This window comes from Strix aluco, chromosome 8, assembly GCF_031877795.1.
Source record: "Strix aluco isolate bStrAlu1 chromosome 8, bStrAlu1.hap1, whole genome shotgun sequence".
Taxonomy (NCBI): domain Eukaryota; kingdom Metazoa; phylum Chordata; class Aves; order Strigiformes; family Strigidae; genus Strix; species Strix aluco.
Genome location: NC_133938.1, coordinates 22289134 through 22302841, shown reverse-complemented (window position 1 = coordinate 22302841; position 13708 = coordinate 22289134). Strand labels below are relative to the sequence as shown.

At 35.2% G+C, this 13708-nt stretch overlaps 1 long non-coding RNA gene across 1 annotated transcript in view; it reads right to left on the bottom strand.

Annotated features, from left to right (window-relative positions):
• Positions 1-681: 681 nt before the first annotated feature.
• The window catches only part of LOC141926594 (uncharacterized), a 36939-nt gene continuing 23912 nt past the window's right edge, over positions 682-13708 (bottom strand). The window contains exons 3-4 of the long non-coding RNA XR_012624158.1: positions 3411-3468; positions 682-917 (exon numbers count right to left, since the gene is read on the bottom strand). This is a non-coding gene — a long non-coding RNA (uncharacterized LOC141926594). The remainder of the gene's footprint in view (positions 918-3410; positions 3469-13708) is intronic.

The window sequence follows — 13708 nt, the reverse complement described above, 5'->3', positions numbered from 1 at the left end:
CTAGCCTGATAAGGCTTCATTCTAGATTTAAGCTCAGGAAGGACTATTTCTGGAGAACCAGCTTTATATGAAAGACCTACAAAACTTTAGCATTCAAATGATATTGAAATGTGAAGGTGGCTGAATACTGTTAGTTTTCATTGCAAATTTTAGCCTAAAGAGATAAAAGATTTACAAAAAAAAACCCCAAACACAACAAACGAACAAAGAAAAAACCTTCACTGTGAAATTTTCGTGAGACAGAGTTGTATGGTTCCCACAAAATATAACTTCTTTTCATTTATTCCATGGAAATAAAACTTCGAATGCATTTGATACAATAGATGTGAATCACTGTAGCCAATTTGCATCAATGGAGTCATTTTGTCTCAAGAGTTCTAGTGGAATTCAAGCTGCAGAGGCAACAAACTCTTTTAAAATGCTAATAGTATAAATTACTTCAAAAAAAACCCCACTCTAGCTTAATGACTGTCTGTCAAATTCCTTATTTTAAATCTTAGTGTTTTAAAAGTAGAATGAAACAAGTATCAGTCTATTAGTCGAAATCCCTGCTGTCAAAATCATCAAAGCATTTTTCATCATGTTCTGTAAAGAAAATATGCTTAAATATTAATAACCACTAAGTAAATAAAACTTCATAATTACATAATTATAATAGCCAGGAAAATCACACCTCTACGCTTCACAGACAGTAATGCACTGTAACAGGCTCCGCTTTTATTCTGATACTCTGTAGAACATGCACCATATGATTACAGATTTTTTCTTCTTGCTGAAGTCAACATTTATTCTTCTTGTACAACTTCTAATCAATGAAAGACCATAATTTCTAGCATTGCTCCAGAGAGAGTAAAATAAAGGCTGATCTTCGTTGAACACAAATTTCTGCAGAAAGCAGGGCAGCAGAAAGCAAATTCCTGAAATAAAGACAGGATAGGAAGGACAAATGGATTGATAGTATAGAAGTATAGAAAAAAGATGATACTGATTACGAGAAAGTGATTACATTCACCTGTGAATATCTAGACAACCAGGAATCAAAAGGAAATTCATAGAAGTAGACATTTGGGACTTAATTGGAGTTTCAGTAAAATACGATACTCCACAAAATATCTCTGATCCGCAGAGTGCTGCTGGAGTATCTTCTGTCATTAATGTTCTATCCAGCACCTTGTTTGTCAGCATCTGCCTGGTAAATGGTGAAGGTTGTTCAAGTTACAGCATAACCATAGTCAGGAGTTCTAAAGATGGCATGCACAAGTTTTGATGGAGGGGAAACACAGACTTTACCTAATGTGCCTGATAAAGAAGCTCAGAAAATAACTTTCTCTTTCATCATAATGAACATGATCTGCAAGCGGTTGCAACAATTTATACATTGAATAGGGAAACTAAATCAAGATGAGATATCCAGACCTCCCTTCAGACCTTCCTGAGTAACAATTCAAAGAGGTCAAACAATATCTGCAGGGCACATAGTAAACAGCCCTCTTAAGCTGCATCTGCAGTGGAACAAAACCAGAAACAAATACAGAAGAGAATCTATGCAAAGACAGCACTTTTTTTTCCTATTGCTTTGCTCTAGGTGAAACACCTGACTTCCATGGGCTTGAAGAGGCTAAAAGTGTGCCCTAAGTCTGGTCTCTCAGAAACAAAACAGAAATGAGAGTTAAAATAGTACGAAAATAAAGTTAAAAGGTCATTCACTTTTCTTTTTTTTTTTTTTTGGCTATGAACACAAAAGGTTTTTCTATCTCAACCTATGATGTCCATAAACTACTGTTAAACTTTATTCTATTTGTTCAAGCAGGAAAAAAGAAAAACAAAATCAGTCAATGATTCTCTTTGAGTGGTTTCTAGTATTCTAACAAGCTTCATTTACCTGTGAAAGGTACAATTAATAACAATATACTACATTTATCTAAATCCATTCAGCTTTTGACACTTCTTTCTGCTTTGGAAAGTTTACAACTTGTAATTCAGAGATACCAAATATATCAGAAATGTATACAATGCTTAAATACATACAGGGCTTCCAAAGAAACTGTACTTGATTCATACCCTTTGATAGATGGATAGAAACACATTTGTTTGTACCAGGAATAAATATAGGAATATGACTTTATAGAACTGTAGAAGTGAACTATGTATCATCACACAACAAGATTTATCTGTCTTTCCTTGCACTTTCACTACATAAAATTTTACACACCTTGATGTCAAAGTCATTGCTGGACTGTTTTCTGTCATTTGTTCCTGCTCTCAGATTAAGATTAAAACAGATGAAATCAGTTTTGATTGTCTAAATTCTTCATCTTAATACCCATTAATTCTTAGATCAGCAGTTGCTGTTAAACTTTCCAAAAAATGGCTGATCATTCCAAACAGAAACACACTTACTGCAAGACATGAAAGTCTTTTCTTCATACAAGAGGGATTTAATCAGTTGTGTAGCTGTACTCACAGGCCTAAGCAAATTTTTAGTATTGAAATATAGCACAAATATATATTATGCTTTAGAAACTGAAAAAATCTAATTTAAACATAAAGTCATCATTTAATTTATTTTGAATATTACTCCCAAAAATGTCCTGAAGCTCAATAAAGCTTAACTTTGGAATGCAAAAGGGAATTGAAGTTGAAACTAAGAACCCAGAAGATAATGTTGTTAGGATTTTGAAACATATGCATATGCATACGTAGCCCTTGCAATATGTTCTAGTAGATCTTGTTAACTGTACCTACAATTTAGGAATGCTGCTGGATTCCATACTGACATAATGTTTTGCACAGTTACAATTAATTACTATTAAGTTATCCCTTCTAATATTCCTGTTGGTTTGGAGATAGCCCTATCCTAGTGACTGACAATCCTTGTTTACTCATACCTCTGTTATTTTTCTTCTGGATTACAGAAATTCAGCAAATCAAAATAAGGCACAAATAACCCTTAGAAAATTCTATCTGGGAAAACTGTTGTCCTCCTCCTCTGTTGGGCAGACTGCACAATCACACCAGACACATCCCAAATCTTTTCATATACTCTACACAGATTAAACTTCAAAGCCTAATCATGTCTTCAGATTATTCAACAGCCTGGACAAAATGCATCAATGAATCAGCTGCTTGTGGCTGAAGGCTGTGATAGACCTATCTAACCCTCAGCCATCATAAACAACGCAGGAGATCGAACTTTCTCAGGAGCCACATTAAAGCTGTGGTACCAGCTGCTACAAAGCCATATATGCTATGGATGATTAGAAAACTACCCTCACCAATCCTCTTATCTAACACAAAACAGTATGCATACCCACAAAAAATCCCTTGCTCTCAAAAAATGAGCCAAAAAGCAAAACCCTTTGTATTACAGAAGCTTTGCTCCCCCGTAAAATAGTGAGAAAATAAACTACCTGTGGCAGGTCTTCATTCTGTTATTTCATCAGTGACTTATGGAAGCGATCCCAAATGCTGTAGACATGAAGCAGTCAGAATGTGAGAAAAAGAGAAAATATTGTGAGGAAAGACTGAGGAAAGACTCTCCTCAGACAGTGTTTTGTTTCAAGGCCTTGCTCAAACTAGGAAGTTACTAAGATTCATCTAATTAACCCATCTTTCAGTACATACAATAATGAAGTCTGAGTACAAGAAGAAAAACAAATTACTGAAGTTAAAAGTGTTTATGAAACTTAATGCAGTGTCTTCCAGTTTCAAACACTATCTCTCTCAATTTCATACCTATCCAGAGATGTTTATCTCATTCCTTGATCTATCTCCAAATTTCTGCCAGAGCGTATTACATATTGCTGGTTTGTTTCATTTTACTATGTGCTATTGAAAACAAAAGACTAAAATTGCCTGTACTTTATCAAGCACCCAGGACATTTTTTCCTCATTTACATCTAAGTTGAATGTAGTCTTTGGGAACGGACAGAGAAGTCAACAAATACAGTATAAGTCACCCCAACCATCAAGAGTCAAGAAGAGCTAATAATGAGCCACACTCACTGTTACCTTGGCAGATGTATATGAAGTGCATTCTTAACATAAATGTTAAATGGGGTTAGAAAAGAGTTTAAATCTCAGTACTACCCGTCTGCAGGAAGAAGTTCATTTATCACAGCTAAGTGATTTGATTAAGAAATTTGTTTGCAGTCATTTTAAATATGATATCCATCAGTACCTGCTATATTAATCTTTAGTAAAAGATTGTTTACAGTCTTGCCAGATGAAAACTCTATCTAGCTATGCCTGTGAGGTATCAGTATTTCAAAAGCATCCCTATATGTCAAGAGAAGGCAAAATTGTAGTAGCTACCAGTTCTAGAAGCATTAGAAACCAATATCATCAAGTTGCAAAATTAGAGGAAAAATGGAAATAAAATACAAATAGTTCAATTTCAAAATATTTTGACTTCCTAATGTATTCTGGCCTTGCTCTGATACACGAACAGCTTTTAGAATAGTACTGAACACTGCAAGCATGAGAACACAGTTCAGAACAGCCCTGATTGCCCAACAGTATCTATATATTTGTGCACTGGGCAGGACCTTTGTATTTCATACATTATTCACAACTTGCTGCAATCATTCAGCAAGATCAGTACATGCCCTATCATACAGTAATGGAAAAAGATTACATATATTTAGGGAGTAAGACAACACAAAAATGTGAGCTGTTTTCTGCATCAATTTCAAAGCCTCAAGGTGCTTTTGAAGCCTGGTTCTGTGTTTAGTTAGAACAGTTACTCAATAACAACCCATAAATGGCAGGTGGATTTAGTGGGTTGATTTGATTGATTGGGTTACTCTTTGTATCCCCAACCAGCTCCAGGCAGTTAATAACAGGAATAACCAAATATACCCCAGTTATAAATCAAGATCCACTTACATACCAGGCTATAACTTCAAAACATGCTATATGTTTATTTAGACTTTAATCCACTTTTATCTGATTTCCCTCTCCAATGTCTTCGCAGGGCTCATTCTAACCTCAAGCAACCTTTCATTTTTCTCCTATCAGTTTAGATTTATGCATACTCTTCTTTGGGATCACCAAAGCATTATCTATTATCTTCCCAAGCTCCAGAGAATTCCAATCTGCCTCCTGCAGTTTCTTCCAAGTCTCACTTTCTGCCACAGCTAGCAGAAATACAATTTTCTTTACCTGCCACCAAATCTCAACTTTGACTTCGATGGAAAATCCTTAGGGTGAAAGGATAACCTGATCTCACTGGCAGTTTCAGAGTGAGGATTCTGCTACCAAAGGAACCACTTATCATAATTTTCTAGTATAGTTTCACTGTGATGAGAAATAACAAGAGAAAGATAGCTGTTACATTAACAACCAATTACATAACACAGATGGAACATGAAATGTTCGTATTCTCTCACTTCTGACATTAATACATTTTGTTAAAGTATCTTTTCAGTACTTCTTTAAGAAATGACAAAGCATAAAAGAGGACAGAGACTTTTATATGGCTTAAGAGGCACGTTTAGCACAGACTGTGTGTCACCATTTAATAACAAGCCATTTGAGCTTATTTGAGGTTTCAATGGAAGGTTGAAGTGAGCCAGAAGTACTACAAAAGCATTCTGCAGACTATACCAGAAAGTATTTTTATTCAGAGGTTGCTGGGATTATCACGAGCCATCTCTTAACTGATACGGAAACTTTTAAAATAAATGAGAGAATAAGTTTACTGAAGAGTTAGCATGACAATAGAGACAAGCAGGAAAAATAAACCTCCACTTAAGGTGCCTCATGTCTTTTTCTTCAGGGTGAACTCCTGGTAAATGTAATTTTACAGAACTTTGTACTATATGAATTCTCCCAGAACTGATTTAGAGATGGTATATTAATGCTTTGTAATTTGTAGGAAAAGTACAAAAAAACTGAGATACTTTAGACTTTGGAGCATTAAGTTTTTTGTGTGACCTAACACTGGCTATTATTCTGAACTAATTTTTTCACAGGAAATATGCTAGTTGCATATTTTAAGTTTTAAAACAAAAAAAAAATTTTGATTGCAGGCATACTACCACCACTACATTTTCCATTAGATTGTTTTCTAGTGTTTTTTACAGACCTGCTAATTAATTCTGCACTGATGTTAATTCTTAAAAGACTTCAAAAGATACAATTTCCACTAAAACATCTCTTGATATAGCAGTGATGTTCAGGGATTTCCCTCCTATTTGTTTCCACAATTTAATTCTTCATTTTTATATAAACATTTATATTTTCCTAGTTTTATCACAAGTGCATTTCTTTGAAACTATAGAGCTTGTATTCAAGGTGCATGTGCGAGTAGAACTGATATTTTATACATATATATATATATACACAAACTCAACAGTCCATTCTATTTTCTCTTTCTATTCTCAGAGGATAAGATCCACCTGTGTTCAAAGATCCATGGTAAAACCTACACATTATTTATAATATATTCAAAATTAGACCCACTGCAATAAAAAACAAGAAGGAGGAAAAAAAGTCCAAACAATACAAGAAATTGGAAATAACATTTTTGCAGATCCAAATCATGTGCTGAAATTAGATCAGGCAAATAAATGCCAGTGCAGTTCCAAATAAGATAAGTATTGAGCAACAGGAGAAAATAAAAATAATACCTTTCTGCAACACATAAAGGGTAGCTTGCTTTATGGAAATTAGAGAACAGATTCTTTGGCACATTTTATTTTGCCTTTTAAAAGAACACAGGAAAAACTACTTATAAAAGGAGGATAAAAAAATAATTTCACAGCACATCCTGCAGTTCCACTGCATTATATGTTTACATTTTACTGGCAATTCCACTGCAATTTTGAAGTAATAGTAAAACAAAGAGGAAGCATTTAACATCTGAAATAAAAATCAAAGTTTTTTTCAAATATTTCCCTTAATTTCTGCTTGCTTGTTTTACTTAATTTGTGTTCTATATGTAGACAATGAAATACTACCTACAGGACAACAGTCAAAGTATCACTATATGCATCCTAATGGATCAGTATATCTTTTATCACCTATTTTAAAAGGGCTTCCTACAAAGACTCCTAAACACTGGATAAGAACATATTTTAAAAATTTAAAAACATCCCCAGCACTAGTATGCTGCTTTTATAATTGAGAATAGAATTTATTTCATGAAAATGAATAGTGACACTAAAAGACAAATGTTTTATTTTATATAATTTGGTTGATAATGTCAAAAGAATACTGAGCTGTCACTGCATGATCATCTCCGGCTGATATATAATATAAATAAACAGGTTTATTTTCAAAGCAGGGGACACTGATGTTGCGATTATATTCTCTCTTTATCATTTTATTTCTACTATATACAATGAATTATGTTGATCTTATAATTTCCTTAATGAACAAATGCTGAAGCAGTAAAGTGACAGTTGCTCACCGCTGTCTTGTGTCCTGAACGACATACAGAACACAAACATAATGGCTGTTTCAGTCTTTTGTATTCTACCCAATTAAAAAAAATATTTTTTAAATTCCTTGTGTACTTTTGTGATGTGCTTACTCTGCCTAGATGAAGTTGGAGAGGGTGCAGAGAGCGCAGTGTTTCTTTTAATTCTTTATCCCAAATACAGATCAGGTCTCCAAAAGTTTGGTGGATTAGATAAATGTCTTTTGGTGAACTAAAGGGATTGTCTTCAAGCAGTAAGCCCATGATTTCTTTAGAAAAGACAGGAGAAGGAGAAGATGTAAATGTAAATAACTGCAGGTTAAAAATTCTAATGTCTGCAAAAGTGATTTCTACATTTAGTTCTTCCATCAGTGCTGCAGATATTTTACTAACTTGGGGAAATATCTTCAGGAAATCTCCACAACTAAACAAATAAATGCTATATACATGAAATCATGAACCTTACCTACGGCAGCATGCTACTTTTCCAGACAGGACACTCCTGAATGACAGATAATGTGAGAAAAAATTGTCAATAACAATTATGTTTGTTACTGAAGAAGAAAAAAAAAATAAATTAGAAAGGATAGGTGAAAGGTTATTAGCTTAGTATGGACCTAATCAAGAATTGAGGTGGGGCAGGAGATTTACTAAACAGAATTTTCTTTCATGATTTTTAATTGAGAGTTCTCCACAGTAGCCTTTCCTGTCAATTACACAGGGAGCGAAGAGGTCCAAGATAAATGCCTAGCAAGCAGGCTCACTGGCTCTCTCATGCATCAGAATCACCCGAGAGGTGGTGAAGACATCAACTTTGCATTCTAACATCAATTTCTGAGAACAGCACTGATCATAATGTACTATTATGTCACACAGTCATCTGATCCAAACAGTAATACCCCATTTCCCTAGAATTTCCATTTCACTTTTAAGTACATTTCTAGTCAGAATAACAAAATCAGCTTTGCTTTTCTGAGACTCTAACTTCAGTCCAACCATAAGTCTAAATAAGCACTTCACTTACATAAAACATAACAAAATCCAGCAGAGTTTACTATGACTGGCTCTCCTTGATTCATAGAATTTGAATATTTGAAAGAGGCTTATTTACAAAAATTATTTTAAAATGCATCACTAACTCCATTAACAGTGTCACAATATTCTAAAAATAAACAAAAAACAACACACACATACATAAACAAATGGCTAGACATAACACAACATAATATAGTGGGAAATGGACTTGTCAGAAATATTGTATCATAAGCTGACACCTTTGGCCTTATCACTATGTTGGTTATCACCCTAAATTACTTACTATTTCAAGGCATTTAACAATTCATATTCCTTATTGACACCATCATTCTTCTAAAAGCAATAAAGGTGTGACTGTAAAAGGTGCTTCAAGTGAGCAGACAGTCACTGACTGCAGTAACATGAGTGAGTCCTCAGGAAGCAGGAAAAATAAGGTAAGTATCTTTCATATTTTGACATATTTCACTTTTTGCTAAAATGTTCCTTCTCTTGGAGACCATGCAAATTTGGGGAAATTTATAATCAGACTAAAATATGGAAGTTCACAATCAGAACATAACAACAATACCTGTTTGTGTTTGCAACAAAACGAGTTAGTTCCATACCTTGACATATTAGCTTCAGAAAAGAGAGAATAGTATTCAGCCTGATTGTCAGATTTGCCTTCAATAAAGCTCACTGTCAGGTAAGCAGTGAGCTCACAGGGACGTGTGTTCCCTCAATGTCTTCCTGCAGGATTATCTGAGGTCACGCCAATTGGACAAGCATAAAGTTCTAAACATCTACATGCACACACTGCATATGACTGTAACCAGGGGTGACTAAAAACTGACTGATTTTAACTGGCAGGTGGCTACCAACCGTTCTGGGTTTTTTTCTAAAAAAAATAAACTGAGAGCACATAAAGGAAAATTTTCCTTTGTGATTTCAGGGTATTTGTAGGATTGAAGAATTTGTGAGCTAGGTAAAGCAACAGGGAATTTGTTGGCTCTTTACAGTTTTGTCTTTTTTAGCTTTTGGTTAGTAATATTGAGGTATTCATTCCTTTTTTTTTAGGCTAAAATAAGCATTATTTTAAAAAAACAACAATAACAAAAAAGAACCAAGACATTCAGGAAAGCTGCTATTCAAAGGACAGTGATATAAACCACAGCATGAGATAGCCCACCTGAGAAATGGAAAAATTACTAATAATTATGAGGGCTGGTAAGAAAACTAAAAACTGTGAGGAAAAAATAATGCTACAAGTATTAATCATAGGAAGTACTGAGGTGAAGAGTTAAAAATGTATTTGCTGAGCTTAGACACAAAATTTGTGTCTGAAGGTGATATCAAAGCTGTGTTTGCTCTAGATCTCATTTAGCCATTGTCAAGCAAAAGGAATATAAAATTATCTCATTTTAAAACATGAGAGTTCAGGACACTTCATGGTTTGAAGAAGCTTTCAGTTGGATACAGATGAACAAGTGTAAGCAGTCAAAAAATACTCCTACTCCTTTATGGAACAGCCCCTGCCCCATGTATTTACCATATCTTTCTATGTAAATATCTTTACAATGTGCTTTAGGAGAGTTGTAATTAAAACAAACCAAGCAGAGTCAAAATAGTTACAATCTTGCCAGTGTACAACACAATTAAGTAAAATAAGTGATGAGCATAAGGCTAATAATTTGTATTTATTAAATAAAAGCACTGCATGGGAAATAAAATGAAACAAGCAGCAAGAGAAACAATAGAATATTGTTTCAGAGTATTAAAATATTCCATTAGAGGTGATGTTTTGAGACATCTGTATTAGAAACATATAGAGGTCAAACAACCGCCTGGTTCTGAATTTTATCTTTGTATCCATAAATATATACTTGTTTCAGGGGAAGCCCTTTTTGTATGGATCCAGGCAGGGCTTTTGCTAGCTATGAAACATATACTAGAGCAGTTTCTATTAGCATTCATCTGGGGTGTAAAATGGCTGTTTGTTCTGTAAGGAAATAGGAGGCTGATTCAGATGCCAACAGACCAGCCCATGGTGAAATCATAGTGCCTTAGATGATCAGAAAGCCATAGGCCAGCAAGTTAAACCTCCCATATAGTTCAAAACTTCAGTAGCGTAAGGCACAACATAGTACAAGCCCACAGAAAGTAAAAATGAAACACTTCATACTTTACTAAGATCATGAAAGGTAGGAATATGCAGGAAGAGAAGAAAAAAACTGGCCATTCTTTTCTCGTGACCATACTTTTCTCGTGACCTAATGAACAAGAAGGTCCAGAATTCAAATTACAAGTCAGCAGCACTCAGTGATTCTCAAGGCCTGAGTTTTCTCTTTTGCCCTTCCCAGTCAGCTCACCTAAACAGCCTCTGCTTGACAGTGGGTAGAAAGAAGGGGAAATGTTTTTTTCCTTCAAGAGTGAAGCTCTTCCTTTGCTTGAACCCAGGGAATCCATGTAGACCTCCCATGAGGTGTCCCCCTAACTGTTACAGGGAATCCTTTGGCAATCTCTGCTCTTCCCAGAAGAGCATGACATGAGCTGAGTATGTACCATTTTTTAAAGAGCAAGTACCTAAAATTTTTACATTAGAAAAGCTTAGACTGTGGGAAAATAAAAATTTTCTCATGGACTACATTTGCTAGCTATGAAAATAATAGCAAGAGCAGAAGCCTGTTGCACCCATAAAGTAGAAATAATATTAAACAGGATACAATATTTGTTTTTCTTGAATTCAGGCACAGGTATTCTAAATTAACATACACTGTCATTGTGTATAAGCATCTTGTAACACAGCTTAGTGTAATACATAACAACAAAACGGGCAAGGCATATAGAAACACCAACAGTATGAGAGGAAAAATAGGGAAGAATGGCTTTACCCACAGTGGTTCCATCTTCCCTCAGCAAAGAGCTCTATAGCCTGATCATCTCAACCACAGCGACTAAGAACAAGGACCATATCGATCAGCACTAACTACACAGTTCTGTGGTACTACCATTAATTTAGGATAAGCTTGTTAATAAGAATTGACTGCTTTGAAGTGGTGATAATGATTAATAATGTTTAAGAACTAACCACTGGCAATATGTCTCCTTACTAAACATCAGTCTTGTCTAGTTCTGTTTTGAAGCTCTCACTCTCTTATTCTCTAACTTGCATATACTTACATTCACTTGCAGCTGAGCAGATGAGAAAAACATTGCTGCAAAATAAACTGTGAAAATATTGAAGTTGCAGGCTTTGAAATAAATTTTTATCTCATCAAAGTTTACAAGTCTGCATTTCTAGAATTTAGAAGGAAAATACTGATGTTTTTTATCAGTTCTGTCAGGTCTCAAGCTGTCAGTAAGACACCTTTACTGAGTTCTGATCTTCTACCTGCAATATTGGCATCAACTGAATCTATAATAGAGTGCAGCAGTGTCTCTTCTGCTTTGGGACTCTACACACAGCCCAAAGTCACAGTATGGTGCATCCCATCAGGGTCTGTGCCCAGAGGGGTTTTTCTGGAAAGCACACCCCTTTCCCATTAAACAACCTTATCTCCTTCCTCAGGCATTTCTCTATCACAGTCCAGGGCACCTCTATCTCCCTTCAAACCTCCTCCCTAAAATGTAGAGTTTAAAGCACTGGACTCACAACATTCAAGCATTTGTGCTGTTATTCCCCACAGGTATTGCCTTATAGCTTGGCATAAAGTAGGAATTTTACATGGTAGTCTGTCTTGTTTCAGAAAAGTATCGATAACATTGTGGGAACAGATTTTTTTTACCAGGCAGTTCCAAGGAATTTAAAAAGAGGAAAAAGATTATTACTGATATAAGTGTGTTAATTTAATCTCTAAAGGTCAGGCTAAGCCTGCAGGATATAGGATATCTGCTGCCCTACACCAGCTTACTTTGCTGCTGATCTTCTAATAAAGCATTTACCACGAGGGAAAAGGAGAATGTATGTGCAACTGTGGCAACATAGAGGAGTTTCCTTGGAGAAACAAGTTAGAGCCCAGACCTGTTCTGTGCTACACCACCAGTACACATTTGCTGTAGAACTCTGGAAATAATAGCAAGTATTGTCCCTCCCCACTGTGACACCTGCCTCTGCATTTCATGAGCACATTCCTTCAGTGTACAACAGGCATAATCCTTTCTACAGCAATCACTCAATTTGCTACAGTGGTAGCAAAAAAGAGAAAGGGCAAGATGACTTAATAGTCCTGTCTTAGGCTACATGGTATGGCTATCTATGGCTCAACACAGTGTTCTGACAAGCATGGCCTCTGGATACCTCCAGTATAGTGAAGGAAGAACATACAAATTAGCAAAGAGTTTAAGGACATATGGCTTTAAAAAGTTTGCACTATTGCTTATCCATTTCCTGTGCAGTCTGTATTTGATCATGATACAGTTTACCCTTCTGTGCAAATGATATTTTAATGACAATGTTATGGATACTGAGTCATCAGAAGCAGAGAGAATAAATTAATAAAATAAATTAATGAAAAAACAAAGGCAAGAGAGAACTTCAGTAGAGAAAAAGTAGAGCTTTGCTTACTGATGCTTTTCTCTTCTAGGTGTAGGGAGTTGCTACATCACTTGATTCATTTTTAAATGGCCCCCAAAACACTGAAGAAAAAAATGCAAAAAAGCTTTATATTGCTAGCGGACTAGTTGAACGGATGGTATTTATTTCTTGTACCTGCTCTTCTCTAAAATGTCTCTTGCATGCAATGTACTCAATCAATGTTGTTTACAGAATGCTGTTGTTTTATTTTTGATAAATCTGCAAAGGTACTCTGTTTAATCCCAATGTCAATACGGAGTTCAGCAGTTTCTGCATTCTATATTCCTTTAGAATTAGGTTTCCTATTTGAAGCAGAGGAAAAACTGTTAAAGAGAACGCATGTTTCCTACTTTTAAAGGTAGTTCTCCCCATGCAAGACAGCAGCAGTAAAACAAAAAAACCCAAACAGGCATAAGGAGCTGTGGTTCCAATTAAAATTGTATCAGAGTGGCATTGAGAGAGAGTGAGATAGCACTGAGAGCCCAAGGATGTAGGAGGTCAGTTTATAAATAATTAATTTGTTAATCTTCCATGGCATTTCATTGAAATGTGCTATTTTCTCAAATATATCCAGAAAGATGACAAGCTGTCTTTTCAAGTGGTTTTATGTGCATGTGCTCTGCATTTCATATTTCAATAATAAATACAATAAAATGATGATGTTTTAACCACTTTTTTTTTTTTTTAATATCTCTTCT